Source organism: Papio anubis, chromosome 5 (assembly GCF_008728515.1).
Source record: "Papio anubis isolate 15944 chromosome 5, Panubis1.0, whole genome shotgun sequence".
NCBI lineage: Eukaryota > Metazoa > Chordata > Mammalia > Primates > Cercopithecidae > Papio > Papio anubis.
In genome coordinates, this window is record NC_044980.1 from 125,005,406 (window position 1) to 125,024,404 (window position 18,999).

Genomic DNA, 18,999 nt, shown 5'->3' on the forward strand with positions numbered 1-18,999 from the left:
TATATTTTTTCATGTTTCAAACATTTGCATAAACCTGTGAGAAGCTTGGTAATCCCTGACCCTCTAATCCCTGACTAGAGGCTATGGCTAAGCCTGAAAGACTTAGCCATAGCCTCTAGTAAGAGGGCACACACACACACACACACACACACACATATGCACACATTTGTATGCTTATGCACAGAGGGATTCACATGCATATGCAAGCGTGTGGATCTGGCCTTTCACATGAGAAGGAGGAGGTTCTGTCCTTTGTCCTCTGGCTCTGCCCTTAACCTTGACTCTGAACCAGAGCCTGATATTGACTTTGAACCAGACTCTGGCCTTGTTCCACACCCTGAACCAGCTAGTGGCAGGCTTGGAATCAGGAAGATGTCTACCTCTATCATCTGTAGAATTCAGAGCCCAAGGGAGAAGGGATGGCTTGGACAGTACATCTTCTTGGCTGAAGAGTGAATGATCCAGGTGGTAAAGGTGGAAAGATGGCTTTCTCAAACTAGCTGGGCTGTTAGACACTGTCATTGGTGGATGCAGTTTTGGAGGCAAGTACTGCCCTCTCACCCCAATGGTCACCCAACAGCTATTAGCCAGGCTGACACCCTGCCCTCATCAAGATCTGGAATTTTCTCTGCACTCTCTCCTGGGGCACCAACAGCTATTTTTGTCCCAGGGCAAACGTGTGAGGCCTTCTGGGACAATCTTTTAGGGGAGCTGCTTCCTTCTTGTCCAGAGCTGTAGTTGCAAAAATGAGGTTGGCCACCAGAGGGTGCATGGAGCCCACCAGGGGACACTCAAAGGAGCAGCTCCAGCCTTGCTCAAAAAGCCCCTCCACTTGGGGTTCCACTTGGTGCCCCATCCCTCCAACCTGCCAAGGTTTAGCTGAGACCTGTGTCTAGGGCTGCATAATCATGAGCAACTGGGAAGAGAGAGATGTTTTCCAGGCCCTGGGGAGTGACTCCAATGCTGGGACTTCCACTGGCTGAAGAGGCAGGGAGGATATTGGGAAGCTACCAAATCCTTTCCTCGGCCCATAGTGATCAGGGCCCTTCATGGTCAGCTAAGTTGACCTGTAGCCTTGGGAAACCTCAGGCTGTAGAAGCCTCGAGCCGTAGAAGCCAGTAACCCTAAGGAAACACCAAGGACTAGTAATGCAGTGATGTTAGGAAAGGAGATGGGGAGACCTTGAACTCTGAACATACCCAGAATATCCTGGCTCTGTGGAGAGGAGCTCCTGGAGGAGAAGAGCCAGAGGAGCAGGATGGGCAGTCCTCTTCTGGGTTTCTATGATGCTCTGGGATGCTTCTGTGATTGGACAACTAATTTATGGAGCACTCTCCCTGTACCAAGTGTTACCTAACACTTGACAGATGTCATCTGCTTACCCTTCCAGATCTCTTCTCCTATCTCCTCTTCCCCCTGCTCTGTGCCCTGGCTGCTGACCTGTATGGATAGCATCAATGGGTACACCTGCCCTGCAACTTCTGGTTGGGTTCAACCAATGGGAAGTAGCAGGAAAAGATCAGTAGGGAAGAGGAGATGGACTTTGAGGAAGCTGTCTGTAGCCTAGACACGAAAGCCTGGCTCTATGACCTGTCAAGCCTCAGGACTGCCTTTGAAGGAGAAGACCAGCTGCCTTGGCCATGCTGAAGTGTGGCAGGCAGCGTTTCCATACTTGGTCACTCAGCCTAGGGCTTCAGGAACCCTCTACACCCTCACATACAGTCAGTCAACAAACATCCCCTGACACCTCCCTTGTGTCCAGTCCTGGGTACCCAGGGACACAGAGATGAGGCAGAAAAACACCCCGCCTGCATGGAGCTCATGTTGTTTTTTGTTTGCTTGTTTGTTTGTTTAGTTTTATGGGGGGAGAGGAGGCACAGATGAAGAAATTGACAGTGAATCGCAGAGGCTGAGGGAGACTACAGAAGGGGAGGCTCACTTGCCAAGTGGTCAGGTAGGAGGATGAGGTGTGGGTCTCCCTGCATAGTCAGCCAGGGGAAGTGCTGGAGGTCTGGGAGAATGGTATTCCAGCAGAGGAGATAGAATGAGCAAACCTGGGGGAGGGGATGGCTCATTCCTGTGGAGACCTGTGGTGGCCAGGCAGAGCTTCATTCCTCCCTGGGCCTTGCTGTGTTTGGGAAGTAGAGGAAAGTGCCTAATGAGGGAGTATACCCCCCACCACCATTGGGACTGGGCTGGGGGTATCAACAGTAAACAGCATCCCTCCCCAGTGGTGACCAGCACAGATGATAATTCCAGCAGAGCAGAGGCCTCCCAGAGCCATGGACAGCAGAAGTAGCAAGGGGTGGCAGGGCAGAGCTGTCAGCCCGGCTCAGAGGGAGGGGATTGTTGCAGAACACACTGAGGTAACCCCCAGGAAATGCTCTGAGATCAGTGGGGTGGAGGGGGCCAAAATGACATGGGTATAAAAAGTAAATCAGCTCCTTTTATGGATTGAATTGCATAGCTTCAAAATTCATATGTTGAAGCCCTTACCTACAATATGACTGCATTTGGAGATAAGGCCTATAAAGAGGTTAATAAGCTAATAAAGGCTAAGTGAGGTCGCAGGGGTGAAGCCTTACTTGAATAGGACTGGTGTCCTTATAAGAAGAGGAAGAGACAAGAGAGTTGTATCTCTCCACATTTGCACAAAGATGAAGCCATGGGAGGACACAGCAAGAAGGTGGCCATCTACAAGCCAGGAAGAGAGGCCTCACCAGGAATCCGCCCTGATGACACCTTAATCTTGAACTTCTGGCCTCCAGAACTATGAGGAAATGAATTTCTATTGTTTAAGCCACTCAGGCTGTGATATTTCGTTATGGCAGCCTTAGCACACTAATACATCTCCCCAGTTTATTGTCACAAGCCTCCAAGGCCAAACCCACATGTTACCCTGGAAGCCTTCTTTGATTTGGGGAACAAATAGTGGTACGCAGAGAGAGGAAGAAGGTATGCATGAATGGATTCCGTGTGTGACCTGTAATTGGTGTGCCCTGCTCCATAAACTAGGGGTGCAAATATGAGCCCATCTTCTATACACTGGAAAGCTATTAATAGTATCTCCCTCTTCGGGCCTCACGAATCCCCACTAGCAGGGGTAGAGAGGCATGGGCAGCCTGTGTGCTTTTGTTTTAAGATATAGTTAACATACAGTAAACTAAACATGTCTGAATATACATCTCAATGCATTTTGCTTATATATAAATTCACGTAATACCTTCCACATAAAAATAGAGTATTTCCAGAATACCAGAGGGTTTCCATGTGCCTTTTCATAGTCAGTAAACTCTCCCAAAGCTAAGCACTGTTCTTTCTTCTTTCACTTTTGATTAGTTTTGTCAGATTTTGAACTTTATAAAGTGAAGTTACACAATACATATTTTTTTGGGTCAGCTTCTTATACTCCACATTATGGTTGTGATATCCATCTATCTTGTTTGTAATAGTTCCTCATTCTTTTTCATTGCTATGTGGTATTCCATTGTTTGAATGTAACACAATTTATCCATTTTTGTTGATGAACATTGGGTTGTTTTTAGTCATGTTAAATAAAACTGTTTTGTATATGCTTGCACCTGTCTTTTGGTGGGCACAAGCACTTATTTAAATATAATAAAAATCCAGGAGTGAAATTCCTAGGTCGTAAGACATGCATATATTGAGCTATTGTAGATATTACCATTTTTCTAAATGGATGAACAAAATTACATTCCCAATGGCAATCTTTGCCAACATTTGCTATTGTTAGCTTTTCCAATTTCGGTCATTTTGGTGGGTGTGTAGCAATATCTCATTGCAATTTAAAAGAACGTTTCCCTGGTGATATTGAGCACCTTTTTATGTGTTTATTAGTTATTTCTTGTGACATGACTGTTCAAGTCCTTGTCCATTTTCCTATTGGGGTTTCTATGTTTTCCTTACTGAATTGTAGAAGTCTATGTATTTTCTGCATATGAGTTTGTCGCTGGATATATGTATTGCAAATATTCCCTCTCAATCCGTGCTTTGACTTTTCATTCTCCTAATAGGATCTTTTGATAAATAAAAGTTCTTAATTCCTACAAATCCAACATATTAATCTTTTATATTTTGGTTAGTGCTTTCTAAGTCCCATTTAAGAAATGTTTCCCTACCCAGAGGTCGTAAAACTATGCTTCCATGGTTTCCTTTAGAAGCTTGATGGTTTCATAGTTAAGTCTATGATCCATCTTAAATTAATTTTATGTGTGGTACAATGAGGAATCAAGGTTGAAATAGTGCCGGACAAGTGGAGGTCACATTTACATAATAAAAGATTAAGGTGGGATGGCCAACCTCTTCTCAGGCTATGTAACTATTTACACCTGGTCAAACCAATCCCCTGGCCCCTGTGTAAATCAAACACTGCCTCCTCCAGTCTCTCTATAAAATGGATCGTATCCCACCCTCAACCCAGAAACCCTCCTGGGCGCCCCGCTTTCTCTGTATGAGAAAGCTCTCTTTCTCTCTCCTTTTTTTGTCTATTAAACTTTCCCCTCCTTAACCTGCTCCAGGTGTGTGTGTCCGTGTTGTTAATCTTCTCAGTGCAAGATGAACCTAGGGTGTTTCCCCAGACAACGAAGTCGCTTCAATACCACAGAAATACAAAAGATTATTCAAGGCTACTATGAAAACCTTACATGCAGAAACTAGAAAATCTAGTGGAGATAGTTAAGTCTCCCTGAAATATACGCAAACCCTCCCCAGGATTAAACTATAAGATAGGCCGGGCGGCTCTGTTCGTAATCCAGCACTTTGGGAGGCCGAGACTTTATGGATCAATGAGGTCAGATTCTGGCACCACCTGGACTAACACGTGAAACCCCGGCTCCTCACTAAAAACACAAAAAATCCGCTCGGGCGAAGCGCGGCGGCTTCAGCAGTCCCAGCCACCTGAGGCTTGAGGCAGTGGGCGGACCCTGGAGTGCTGAGCTTGTGCAGCTCGAGATCACGCCGCCTGCACTCCAGCCTGGGGATGGCACTCTGTCTCAAAAAAAAAAAAAAATAAAAAATAAATAAACTAGGAAGATATAGAATCTTTCAACAGACCAATAACAAGCAGTGAGATTTAAATGGTAATTTTAAAAATTGCCAGCTGGGCGCAGTGGCTCACACCTGTAATCCTAGCACTTTGGGAAGCCAAGGAGGGCGGATTGCCTGAGCTCAGGAGTTCGAGACCAGCCTGGGCAACACGGTGAAACCCTGTCTCTACTAAAATACAAAAGAAATTAGCCGGGTGTGGTGGCGTGCGCCTGTAGTCCCAGCTACTCGGGAGGCTGAGGCAGGAGAATTGCTTGAACCTGGGAGGTGGAGGTTGCAGTGAGCCGAGGTCACGCCACTGCACTCCATTTTTTTTTTTTTTTTTTTTTTTTTTTTTAAAAAAAAAAAAAAAAAAAAAAAAAAAAAAATTGGCAACCAAAAACAAAAATCCATGACCAGATGGATTTACAGTTGAATTCTATCAGACATTCAAAGAACTGCTACCATCCCTATTGACACTATTCCTTTCAAATCCTGTATCACGTTTTTGATTTCTTTAAGTAAGACTTCACTTTTCTCTGGTGCCTCCTTGATTGATTTAATAATCAACCTTCTGAATTCTTTTTCTGGCAATTCAGAGATTTTGCCTTGGTTTGGATCCATTGCTGGTGAGCTGGTATGATCTTTTGGGGGTGTTAAAGAATCTTGTTTTGTCATATTAAGAGAATTGTTTTTCTGGTTCTTTCTCATTTAGATAGACTATGTCAGAGGGAAGGTCTGGAATTCAAGGGCTGTTGTTCAGATTATTTTGTCCCATGGGGTGCTCTCTTGATGTGGTGTTCTCTCCCTTCCCCTAGGAATGGGGCTTCCTGAGAGCTGAACTGTAGTGATTGTTTTTGCTTTTCTGGGTCTAGCCACCCAGCGGAGCTACTGGGCTATGGGCTTGTACCTGGGGAGTGTCCGCAGAGTCCTGTGATGTGATCCATCTTCAAGTACTGCAGCCATGGATACTAGCACCTGCTCCTGTGGAGGTAGCAGGGGAGTGAAGTGGACTCTGTGAGGGTCCTTGGTTTTGTGTTGGTTGGCCTCCAGCCAGGAGGTGGCGCTTTCAAGAGCACATCTGCTGCAGTCCTATAAGGAGAATGCAAATTTACCCTAAGGACACCTGGTTAAGACGGTAGACAGGGCCATAGAGCTCCCAAGAGATTATGACCTTTGTCTTCGGCTACCAGGGTGGGTAGAAAAAGACCAGCAGGTAGGGGCAGGGATAGGCATTTCTGAGCTCAACCTTTCTTTGGGCAGGGCTTGCTGCAGCTGCTGTGGGGGATAGGGGTGTCATTCCCAGTCCGATGGAGTTATACTCCCAGGAGGATTATGGCTGCCTCTGCTGAGTCATACAGGTTGCCAGGGAAGTGGGGGAAAGCTGGCAGTCACAGGCGTCACCCTGCTTCCATGCACCCCACAGTCCTAAAGGCCAATCTGACTCCCACCATGCCCCCACAACAGTACTGAGTCTATTTCCAGGCAGCCAGTGCCCAGTCTGAGAACTTGTCCCAGACCATGAGCCTCCCCGCTGAGAAAACAAGCAGACTCATGGGTTTTTTGCGTCTCAAGGAGCCTGCAGTAGTGATCCAGTTCCTTCAAAGGGTCTGTGGATTCTCTTGGCTTTCCTGGTATGTTCCTGCAGTAGTTCTTGGAGCAAAAGTTCAGGATGTGAGTCTCCACACTCTGTTTGTCTGAGTAGGAGCTGCAAGCTAGTCCTGCCTCCTATCTGCTATCTTTATCAGTATTCTGGCAATTCTATTTTTAAATTCTCTAGCTTTTCATCTATTTTTTTTTTTTTTTACTTTCTCTCCATTTTCTTGAACATTTTCATCATAATTATTGGAAGTCTCTCATTTCTGAAACACCTGTGGGTCTATTTCCATTGTCTGTGTTTTCTCTTGATTTTTAGTCATTTGGCCTGTTTTTTTGTTTGTGTTTTGTTTTGTTTTGTTTTGTTTTGTTTTGTTTTTGAGCATATCTCATACTTCTCTTTTGGATGACACACATTTTGGATGAAAAGTTGGAAGGTCTCTGGGTGATGTATTCATCCAGAAAGAAAGAATTAAGTTGCCTTCTGGAAGGCAGAGTACCAAATGAATACCTTACTCCCGTCAAGGCTTTGGTTTATGTCATGTTTTGGCTGGTGTGGTTCATTTTTGTCCTAGGACATATCTCTTATTCCTAGGATGTGACCCTCTCTCCTAGTGTGTGACCCTTCTGGGACTTATCAGAACACCTATGCATTTACCAAGACTTCTCTACCTTGATAGAATTTGTTTTCCAATTTGTCTCCCCAACACTTTAAGACTACTAAAATTTGCTCAGTTCTTTAGCTTCATAGGCTAAAAGTAGACCAATAGGCTGGGCACAGTGACTCATGCCAACACTTTAGGAGACCAAGGCGGAGGATTGCTTGAGCCTAGGAGTTCAAGCTCAGCCTGGGCAGCATAGTGAGACCTTATCTCTACCAAAAAAACAAGCAAAGTTAGCCAGGCATGTGCCTGTAGCCCCAGCTACATGGGAGGCTGACATGGAAGGATGGCTTGAATCCGGGAGGTCAAAGGAGGCTGCAGTGAGCCAAGATCACACCCCTACACTCCAGCCTGGGCAACAGAGCAAGACCCTGTCTCAAAAAAAAAAAAAGAAAATCCAATAAAGTTGGAGGAATTTGCATGCAATTGTTGGGCTCCTTCTCTCTTGTTTCCTACCTTCTGGAATTTTCCTTCTTAATTTCCATCTTCTTTGGCATCCCTGAACTCTGATGTTTGTATCGTCAATCTGGTAAGACTGCTGCTTTCTGCTAGGTCCCTGTTCCCTCAAGTAACAATATGTGAAATGCCCCTAGGGAAAAAGCAAAGATGTGGAACTCACTACACATTATTCCCTTTTCTCCAGGATCATAACTCCTCAATTCTTAGCTGTATTGACTATTCTCAAATGCCTTCAACTAGTTGTTTTATACATTTTGTCCAACTTTTATAGTTGTTTTCAGCAGGAGGATAAGTCTGACACAATCTGCTATAGTGGCCAGAACTGTGCGTTTTATTCAGTCCGATTCTGATGCCAGGTTAAAAAGAACTACAGAAGGGTATGCTCAACTGGCCCAGCTGCTTTGAGATGAAGCTCAGAGTCTTAGACACTTATGACATCAGATCCACATCTTGAATTAGGCCTCCCTATTTTCTTTTCCTTTTCTTTCTTCTTTTAGTTTTCAAACTTTCCTTAGGTTCCAACCATAACTGATAAATTGGTAATAAACTTCCCTCCCTGCTGTAAACAACCATAAAACTCGATGAAATATTTATAGCCAGTGATTACAGGCATTGAACATCAAAAGCCTTTGTCCTTGAGAGAAGGGAAACACACAAGGTGAACCAAAGTGCTTTACCTGGGATACTTTCCAAACCATGGTGTAGGGAAGTGGTGCCCAGAAAGCAATGGCACCAGGCACAGTGTCTCACATCTGTAATCCTAGCACTCTGGGAGGCTGAGGTGGGAGGATCCCTTGAGGCCAGGAGTTTGAGACCAGCTTGGTCAACATAGCAATACTTTGTCTCTACGAAAGTTAAAAAATTAGCCAGGCATTGTGGTGCACACTTGTATTACCAGCTACTCCAGAGGCTTAGGCAGAAGGATCATTTGAGGCCAGGAGGTCGAGATATCTAAAGAGAAAGAGAGAGAGAGAGAGAGAAAACAATGGTCTCATCAACTGAAGGAAATAAAGATCATAGATAGCAGATGTTGAGGTGGCTGAAATTTGTGAGACAGGGTATCAAAGAAGAAGGAGCTACACAAAGAAGGAGCTCTGGAAAGCTACACAGAGGTGCTCCTGAGGCTTTGTCTAAGCCTCACATGCAGAGCAAGATTCCATAAGGCCTAGTGGATTGCTAATAAAGCCTAAAACCAAGCCTCATAGGCTCAAATTGGGCCTCTAGTGAATTTACTACCTAATAAAACAAACTCAACACTCTTTAAACATGATCCAAACTCTTAACAATGAAGTATTCATAATTCCCAATATATAGTCAAACATTACCAAACATATGAAGAAGCAAGAAAATACGAGTCATAACCAGGACAAAAAATAAACAACAGAAATAGATCCAGAGGTAACATAGATATTGGAGGTACCATAGATATTGGAATTAGCAGATGAGGCACTTTAAACAGCTATTATAAATATGTTAAAGAAGTTTAAATTACAAGATAGACATAACAAACGAATAGATGAGCTATCTCAGCAGAGAAATGAAAACTATAAAAAAGGAGCTAAATGAAAATTCTAGAACTGAAAAATACAATATACAAAATGGAAAATTTACTAGATAAACTTATGAGTAGACTGGATGCTACAAATGAAAAGATCAATGAGCTTAAAGTCAAGACAATGGAAACCACCTAAAAGAAAAAGGACCGAAAAATGCAAACACAGCCTCAACGAAGTGACCTTGAAACAGTATCATGCAATCTAATATATACATAAACTTGGAGTCCCAGAAGGAAAGGGGAGAAAGAGAGTGGGGCAAAAAAAATTCTTTTAAATGGTAAATGAAATTCTATATTTGATTTTAAAAATTATTAATACACCATCCAAAGAAGCTGGGGTTTTAAAACTCCAAAGAAGATAAAAACAAGGAAACTACATCTAGGAACATCATAGTCAAAATCTTAAAACCAAATAGAACATCTTAGAAGTGATAAAAGAATGTAGGCACATTACATGGCTCACGCCTGTAATCCCAGCACTTTGGGAGGCCGAGATGGGCGGATCATGAGGTCGGGAGATCAAGATCATCCTGGCTAACACGGTGAAACCCTGTCTCTACTAAAAATACAAAAAATTAGCCAGGTGCGGTGGTGGGCGCCTGTAGTCCCAGCTACACAGGAGGCTGAGGCAGGAGAATGGCATGAACCCGGGAGGCGGAGCTTGCAGTGAGCCGAGATTGCGCCACTGCACTGCACTCCAGCCTGGGCGACAGAGCCAGACTCCGTCTCAAAAAAAAAAAAAAAAAAAAAAAGAATCACCATTTATTTCTTACCAGGAGTAATACAAGACATAAAACAATAAAATTATAGGAATTATATATTAAATATTAAATAATCTATGAGGAAAAAAAGCAACCTAGTATTCTATATCCTGAGAAGTTATCTTTAAAAGGGAATGAGAGGCTGGGCACGGTGGATCAGACCTGTAATCCCAGCACTTTGGGAGCCTGAAGCGGGTGGAACAGCTGAGGTCAGGAGTTCGAGACAAGTCTGGCCAACATGGCAAAACCCCGTCTCTACTAAAAATACAAAAATTAGCTGGGCGTGGTGGCAGGTGCCTGTAATCCCAGCTACTCGGGAGGCTGAGGCATGAAAATCGCTTGAACTCAGGAGTTGGAGGTTGCAGTGAGCCAAGATCATGCCACTGCACTCCAGGCTGGAGGATAGAGCAAGGCTCTGTTTCAAAAAAAAAAAAAAGGGGGGGGGGCCAGGGTGGGGATCAAAAAGTAAAGATACTTTGGGATTTTAAAAAAATGCAGACAGAATTCATCACCAGTCCGTCTGTACTACTGGAAATGTTAAAGGAAGTTCTTTTTTTTTTTTTTTTTTCCTGAAGATGAAGTCTTGCTGTGTTGCCCAGGCTGGAGTGCAATGGCGCGATCTTGGCTCACTGCAACCTCTGCCTCCTGGGTTCAAGCAATTCTCCTGCCTCAGCCTCCTGAGTAGCTGGGACTACAGGCGCACACCACCATGCCCGGCTAATTTTTTGTATTTTAGTAGAGACAGGGTTTCACCATTGTTGCCCAGGCTGATCTCGAAATCCTGAGCTCAGGCAATCTGCCTGTTTCGGCTTCCCAAAGTGCTAGGATTACAGGTGTGAGCCACCATGCCTGGCCTAAAGGAAGTTCTTAAGGCTGAAGGGAAATAAGCCATTTCTCTGCTGAGATGCTCTTTGATACCTGTTGGAAATTCAGCTCTAAACAAAAGAACAAGTACTACCAGTAAACCTAACAAGTAAATAGAAAATAGGTTTTCTTGTTTTTTAAATTACTTAAAAGACAATTGACTGTTTAAAGCAAAAATAATGATTATTTGTTATGGAGTTTGTAGCAGATACAGAGGTAAACACATAACAACATTAGCAAAAAAGAAGGCAGAAGTAAATGGAAGTGCATTATTGTAAGGTTCTTACATAAGAAGCAGTATTTGTCCTTCTGTTGTCTTTACTTTCTTTTTTATTATCCTCATTTTTCTAATTACAAACTCAGTAAAATTTATTTATATGAAATTAAAACACTATACAAATATATAACTTAGAGAAAGTAAATGTCCCAAAATACCATCCCCAGAAATAAAAACTACCAATAGTTTGCCGCATATTTCTCTGATTTTTGAAATCCATATGTAACAGGAAAACTTATTTCAAGTATTTATCTTCATGAAAGAGATGTTTCTCACCTCAAGTGTCTCAGTCTGCTTGAAGTTACTATAACAGAATACCAATAGCTGAGTAATTTATAAAGAAAAGAAGTTTATTTCTCAAAATTCTGGAGGCTGAGAAGTCCAATACCAAGGTGCCAGCATCTTTCAAGGGCCTTCTTGCTGCATTATCCCATGGCGGAAGGCTAGAGGGTGAGAGAGACAAAGGGGGGCCGAGTTCCTCCTTCACAAGGACACATTCCCACAATAACAAACCCACCCCTGTTGGCATTAATCCATTGAGGGCAGAGCCCACATGACCTTATCACCTCGTAAGATCTCACCTCTCAACACTGTTGCATTGTAGATTAAGTTTCCAACACATGAACTTTGGGGGACACATTCTAACCATAGCACCATGATTATAAAAATATTAATCTACATATTTTTTTACCAGTCCTTTCTTTAGTTTAAGCATATGAGTAGTTTATAAAAGCATTCACATTGGGAAAATTAAAATATATAGATCATGAATCCATTTGGGATTTACTTTATAATGTGGGAAATTATATAGCATATAGAATTATAGCCTTATTTTTTATGCATAATAATAAATGATCCCAACATGAGTTATTGAGTAAACTACCTTTTATTCCCTGGATTAAAATGTTTTCTTTATCTCATGCTATGGACTCTCTTTTGTTCCACTAATGTATTTGTCTTTTCCTATGCTGCTATCACACTCTTAATTATTTTAGCTCTATTGCATACTTTGATACTTATAGGGCAAATCTTACTTTATTAGTCTCTTAATCCAATATTTGTGGGGTTTTTTCATACTTACTTTTCAGCTGATCCTTAGAATCATCTTGCCAATTCCTCCCACCCAAAAGAATTTTGTTTGGAATTGCACTGAATTTACTAATAAATTTAAAATATTGAGTTTTCTAGAAACATGACATATGCCTGCATTCCTTTTGTCTTCTTTCAAATCTATCCTAGATCAAAGTTTATAGGCCGTTTGTTTTCACTCACTAGGATAAGAAAAAGGAAATAAAAAAGAAAAAAGTTTATAGGCTTTTGACATACTCAAAATTCATTTCTAGATATTTTTAATGTTTCACTATTATTGTGAATGGTAAATTGTTTTCATCACATTTTCCAATCAGTTGTGACTTAGTACTCTTAAAAGCTATTAAAATCTATATACATATATGCATTTATTCTACTCTGCTCCATCCTACTGGATTCACCCACCGGTCATAATCATTTTTCAATTGATTCTCTTGGATATTACAAAGGGAAAATCATAATATCTGCAAATAATGATCATTTTGACTCTTTCTATTACTTACTTCCTTTACTTCTCCCTTATTTCTTCTTTTCACCCTATTGTCCTGGTTAGCACTTCCAGAGCAATGCTGAACAACAGTAGTGAAGAGGACATTGGATTCTCCCATTAATATAACTTTCTAGACTGTTAAATCTAATGCTGGCTTTTGGTTTTTGTATCTGTTCTTTAAAATGTTAAGAACATTTCCTCTCTTCATGGTTTTCTAACATTTTTCATGTGAATGGCTGATGAAATTTATCAATGCCTTTTGAGATAATTACAAGACTCCTTTCTTCATTTTAATCTAATGTATTAATCATTAGATTTTATATTAAATCAAGCTTGCAATTTGAAAAAGAATCCCCAAGGTGGTAATAGGGTTTCAATACACTATGGGAACCAATTTGCTATATTGACAATTTAGAGGGGGCCACCATCTTCTTAAAGGGGATATATTGGTGTTAGGATAACAGATCTTCACAAGGATTGTGGAAGCGCTCCATCTCTCTCTGGCTCTGGAACACCATGGTTCTCTGAGAGAGAATGCTTGTGCACCTTCTCTGGGCCAACAATGCTTCATGCTTGAATGCCCAATGTCACAGCTCTCCATGGTCAGCTTTTCTTAATCCTAGACACAGCTACTTCTCAGGGACTGCTGGTCCTAGAGCGTTAGGTGGGGCCTTTTCCAACACTGTGCACTTCAAGCCCAGATCCGCCATTTTCTCTTCATCTTCCCTGTGATGAGACAGCTTCTTGTTTAACTCTCCACACATAGAAGTTCTCATTATACATTCTCTTAGAGCTCCTGGTTTCTCCTGGAGAAGACACAGCCTCCACTGTTCCTAGGCAAGCCTATCTTCCCATTAATATGGTGATCTCACAGGGGGCAAACAATTTGATCAGGCATCATCTTGGTGGAAGCTCAAGTCCTGTGAATGCTCTTACCATTGCGGGTGGCTCTGAGAGATGCAGGGTGTGAGGATTTCAGCCCCACTCCCACTGAAAGCTCTGCCTCCAACTCCGCACTGCTGATCCTGGATCTACACAGCTATGGACCTAGCCTTGGGAGGGGAAGTGAGAAAGAATTTTGATTGTCTTAGAAGCCAAGAAAATAGCCACCCAGGACATTAGGCTGACTCATGGGCCCTGCTCCAATCCATTCTCTCGAGAGCCTTCAGCAACCTCAGCCCAGCTTCACCCTCACAGGCCTGAATCTGGCTCTTCCGACTTTAATCCCTGTGGCCCCCTGCACCTGGATTCCCAGACCTCTGGGCCAGCTGGCAGCTACTGGACTCAGCGACATGGCTCTGCCTGACTCTCCCAGCAACACAGGCGGCCTGGCTCACACCAGGTGGCCACAGCTGGCGTCCTATGGCCAGGCCCGGAGGTGAGGTCAGCCTGAACAGTCCCCGCCAGCCTGTGACTCAGTCACCACTGGGCAGTGCTGGGCACCATGGGGCAGAGCACTTCACCAAGACCAATCAGTGACTAAAGGAGTTGGCACTGTAGGGGAGAGGGCCAATCGTAAGAGATAGAAAGGATGGGCAGGGAGGATAGGCTAGTGGCAGACCTATGCTAGCCAGACTCCTGAGGAGAGCTTCGCCACCTCTGCCAATCTGAATCACAGCCCCCATGGCCCCTCAGGATCAAGAGACAGAGGCCTAATCTATACCAGTAAGAAAACCACGGGCATCAGGAGATATGGGGGTCCCTCCTGAGACGAAGAACCAGGAAGACTGGACTTTAAATCTTTGAAGTTATTCCCAAATGAGGCTATCCATTTTAAATGTGTATTATAAAGACTTAAAGCCTGGCACAGTGGCTCACGCCTATAATCCCAGCATTTTGGGAGGCCAAGGTGGTTGAATTGCTTGAGCCCAGGAATTCGAGACCAGCCTGGGCAACATAGTGAGACCCCATCTCTTTTTAAAAGATAATAAATAAATAAGTAAATAAATAGATAAATAAATAAATAAAACTTAATAGTTTAACACTCAGGCCTAAAACAGTGCCTGACACATAGGCTCTCAAAAATATCTGATGAATAAATAAACAAAGCAGAAGTAACAAATGCCATAATTCTTGAAACACTATTCTCACATTTCTTCCTTTTTTATTTTACTGGGAACCTAGAAATATGAAAGTGCTCCAAGCTCATTCTAGCTGGTATTAAAAAAAAAAAAAAAAAGGATGGGAGGAAGAAATATGGAAGTAGTGTGGGCCTCTTCTGCCCTCTGAGTAGCCCTGGATGTCAGTTCTTGTGGTCAAAAAGAGAAGGAGGGGCCTCAGGCCAGAGACCAGACTGTCCTGGCCAGGTCACTGCTAAATTGGAGTGTGAGTGTCTGTAGATGTGTGCGCTGGGGCAAGGCTAAAGCTGGGCCATGAGTCCAGGTCCCAGCTGACAGATGAGTGACAGTGTATGTTTGGGGAGCCCCAGTAACTGAATTTCTGGGCTGCATCTATGTCCATCTCCTTCTTGTCATCCCTGCACTTTTGCTCAAGCCTTACCTGCACCTCATAGCAGTGTCTCTCTCTCTCGGGCTGAGAAGGAAAGGGTTTTACACCCCTGCTTTTGTCCAGGCACAGTGATGGTCAGGCCATGACCAAGACATTCTACGTCCAGGGCGTAGAATGAGCACACAGTACGGTTACTCCGCGATCCCTCTGCTGCTCCGCCTGGAGGAGCTGATTCACAGATGGAGGCTTTTCTCCTCACAGACACCAAGAGGCGAGGCTAAGGGAAGACTCCAGCTGTCAGGAGAAACTGGAAACCTGAATACACCTGGGTCGGGCCTCTATTTATGGACTACAGGTAGACTTGGGACATCTGATGCTGGGGGAGACTGGGGGATGGCAGGCAGCCTGCCCGAATCCTCTGGCCTGAATGAGAAGTGGGAGGGGTGAAAGGATGGGGGTCTCTTTGAGGCAGGGGTGAGGCTGCTTTTGCAAGCTGCCTTCCTGAGGCCCCAGTTGCACAAGGCTCCATCACATGGGCCTTGCTGCCACCACAAACAGCCTGTTCTGTCACTTCCCTGCTGGGGCTGGGCTGAGCCGCCTCTGGCTCTCCCACCTGTCAGCTACCTCCCCACCCTCCTCATTCCCCCACCCCTGCCACCGTGCGAGATGCCACTCCTCCCAATAACCTTCTACACCCAGGCCTCAGGGCCGGTGCCTCTCTGGGCCCAGCTAGGTAAACCTGTCCCCGCCCTGCTGCCTGGCAGCCCCTTTGTTGGGTCCCAGAGCAGACTGGTTTTCTCTGTGAAAACAGAGACAGAGCAGGTCTGACAGGGGTGCTGATGGGGACTGCAGGTCCGGCTGAGACACATCTGTCCCTGGGGCAAGGCACATGGCACAAAGGCACCAACACAGGGTCTAAAACTCCAGACCTACCACTTGAAACTGTGTGAGCGTGTGGTGGTCACACACCTCCCCCAGGATCAGTTTGCTGAAGAGAGCTGGTTCTGCTCTTGTATCTGCCCTGGAATCTGGCTCAGAGCCAGTAACTGGGTCCCAGCTGGCAGAGTCAGCTTTGTCCCTGTTTGGATCCTTGGGGACTGATGCCCTCTGGAGCCTCCAGCATCTCAGCCCCTAGAGAGGTGTGGCAGCTTGGAGAATCCCCACCACACCCCCAGGTTAGTTGACCACAGCTGGGCTGGACATATAGCAGGCACTCAATAAGTGTTTGTTAAAGGATTGAATGGCACAGAACTAGAGGTAGGAAACGCCCTTTGCCACAAGCATGCCCTCCACTTTGTGTTCTGCTGAACCAACCACAGCTCCAAGACCAGTTTTGTTGCCTCCTGACTGAGTCCTGTCCTTCCAGGATATGCTGGGCATCAGCTCTCAGCTCACCTCACAGGCTGTACTGTCCCAGACCTTCCTTTTGGATGTTGCCTGGTGCCCATGCCCCTGGCTGCCTCTACCCCTTGCAGAGCCCCTGACCCCTGCCTACGGTGGGCCTGCCTTAACTTCCTGTAACTTTAAGGCACAGTTCCAACTCTGCAGGAGACCCACACTGCCCCTCTATCCAGCTCTGCCCACCACAGACTGCTTCCTCTCCACCATTTGGGTTCCTGGCCTTGACCAGCAGGCTTCTAGGAGAGCGGACACCTGGGTGGAGCTGGACCAGACAGGTCACACTGAAATGGGGGCATCTAAAGTTCTCTCTGGCTGTTTGCTGAGGCCCTGGAGTAGTCAGTACTGTGGACTGGGCATTCCAGGAAGAAGGAACTCCCAAGCAAGGCTTTAGATTCCCTTGGAATCCAGGCTCTTGGCTGGGGAGAGGCGGCTGGGCCTCAAAGAGCTGAGCCGGAATGGGGCAGACTCTACCTAGAGACCTGAGGCCACTAGGCCAGGGAGGAGCAGGTCAGCAGCTGAGCTCTCTGGCTAGCCCTCACGGCCTCACAGGAAGGTATCCTCAAATATGGGCTGCCCCATTACTCCACGCCACCTCCCCACTCAGGGCTACATCAATTCTGGGCACTCTCCTGGATTGTCCTCCAGGTTGACCTCACCCTTAGCCTGAGGTTGTTCTTGTCCAAATCCTTCCCTTTCATTCTAGGCTCAGGCCCAACGACATTCCCAAGGTTGTCTGCTCTTGCTGGAGCCTGCCAACCCTGCCTGCCCACTGAAGAAAGAGCACCATGACTTCTCCTGACCTTGGACAGACCTGGCCACATAGAGAAGGCCTGGGCATCGTGCCCTGAGCCACTGGGTGTGGCCTTGAAGGCAGCAGAAGCAGAATTCTTCACCTTCCTAAGCCCCCTCATGCCCTCCCTGCCTCCCTCTGGGTCATGTCCAAAGGGCAAGCTAAGATAATAATTCCTGTAACTGTGGTGTTGTTAACAGCAAATGTTTTTTAATGCCTTCTGTGTGCCAAGTTCTCTGCGTGGTGCTGGAAAGACATAAATAAATAAGACGGACACAGCCCCTGCCCTTATGGATGACGCTTGGACCCAGCCCTGAGCACTCAATATATATTTATGCAGAGAAGAAGAATGTATGAAATAAGCAGTCTGGTTATTCCCAGCAGCACAGACACCTGATGGATGTGCAGTAAATACGTGAAGGCCACCAGGGCAGGGGTGATGTGTGACCTGGCCACCACACATCCCCACCTTGAAGAGGGCTTCCAGACCCTGTGACTGCCTTATGACTTGATATTCCAGCACGATAGGGTCTCAGCAATGCAGCAATCTCCCAGGACCAAGGCCATTACAGGGGGAAAGGAAATCTGAGGGCTTCCTTAAAGAACTTTCAGGAGAGTTGGAGAAGCCATAGAATCTGCAGCTTGTCTGACCTGCTGCCTAGAACTCAGTGTACCTTACGAGTGGGTTCACAGTATGGCCCCTATGAAGGGCCACCCCCAAACTCCAGATACACAACCTGACCTGGCATCTCCCCTGTGGGAAGGCACAGTCAGAAGTAAGCCTCTGATGGTCTCTTAAGTCAGGGATGTCATCATGAACTCATGTGAGGGATGACTGGCCTGGATGCGGATCCTGCATCATTGCAATCTGTCCAGAACGCTGCACGATAAAATGGGGAAGTTTATGGACCAGATTCTAAAAAAGTCATCCAGATTCCTCCCCCCACCTCCACCTCCAACCCTGTGACAGAAGCCTTTGGAGATGGATTACACTGCCCAGAGACTCAGGGGCCAGGAAGGTCACACTCAGAAGGACCATGTCACATTCTCCCGGACAGAAGTAAACGGGTAATGAGGGAATTTCAGGATGGAGGCGAGGAGTGTGGGCAGTCTTTGGGATGCAAAATTGGGGGAAGCAAGCAAAGTATGAAGAGGAGTTTCAGGAATTCACTTTGGGATGCACTGGGCGGAAGCTTCCACAGACCCCTGAGGATCCCGTTCCCCAGCAAAGGTCTGTGCGGTTTACATTCACCAGGACTCTTGGAGCCAGGCTGACAGGCCTCTGACCACAAGCCATGCTGTACACCAAACCCTCGGGACAGCCAGTGATAAGGGATGGCTGCCCCCCACTCTCTACCCCATTTAGTAGGGTTTAAGTCCTGGGAAACTTCTGGCCTACAGACATCAGAGAGACCATGCAGTGACCAGCTCTCCTGCTGGCCCTTCCACCTTTCTCCACTTGTGGTCTAAGTCTGCATGGGGCTGAGCAGAAACCTCCTCCACGACCAAGTGATGGAGAACAGCACAGTGGCTGGTGCTCTAATGGATTCAGACATGCACCCGC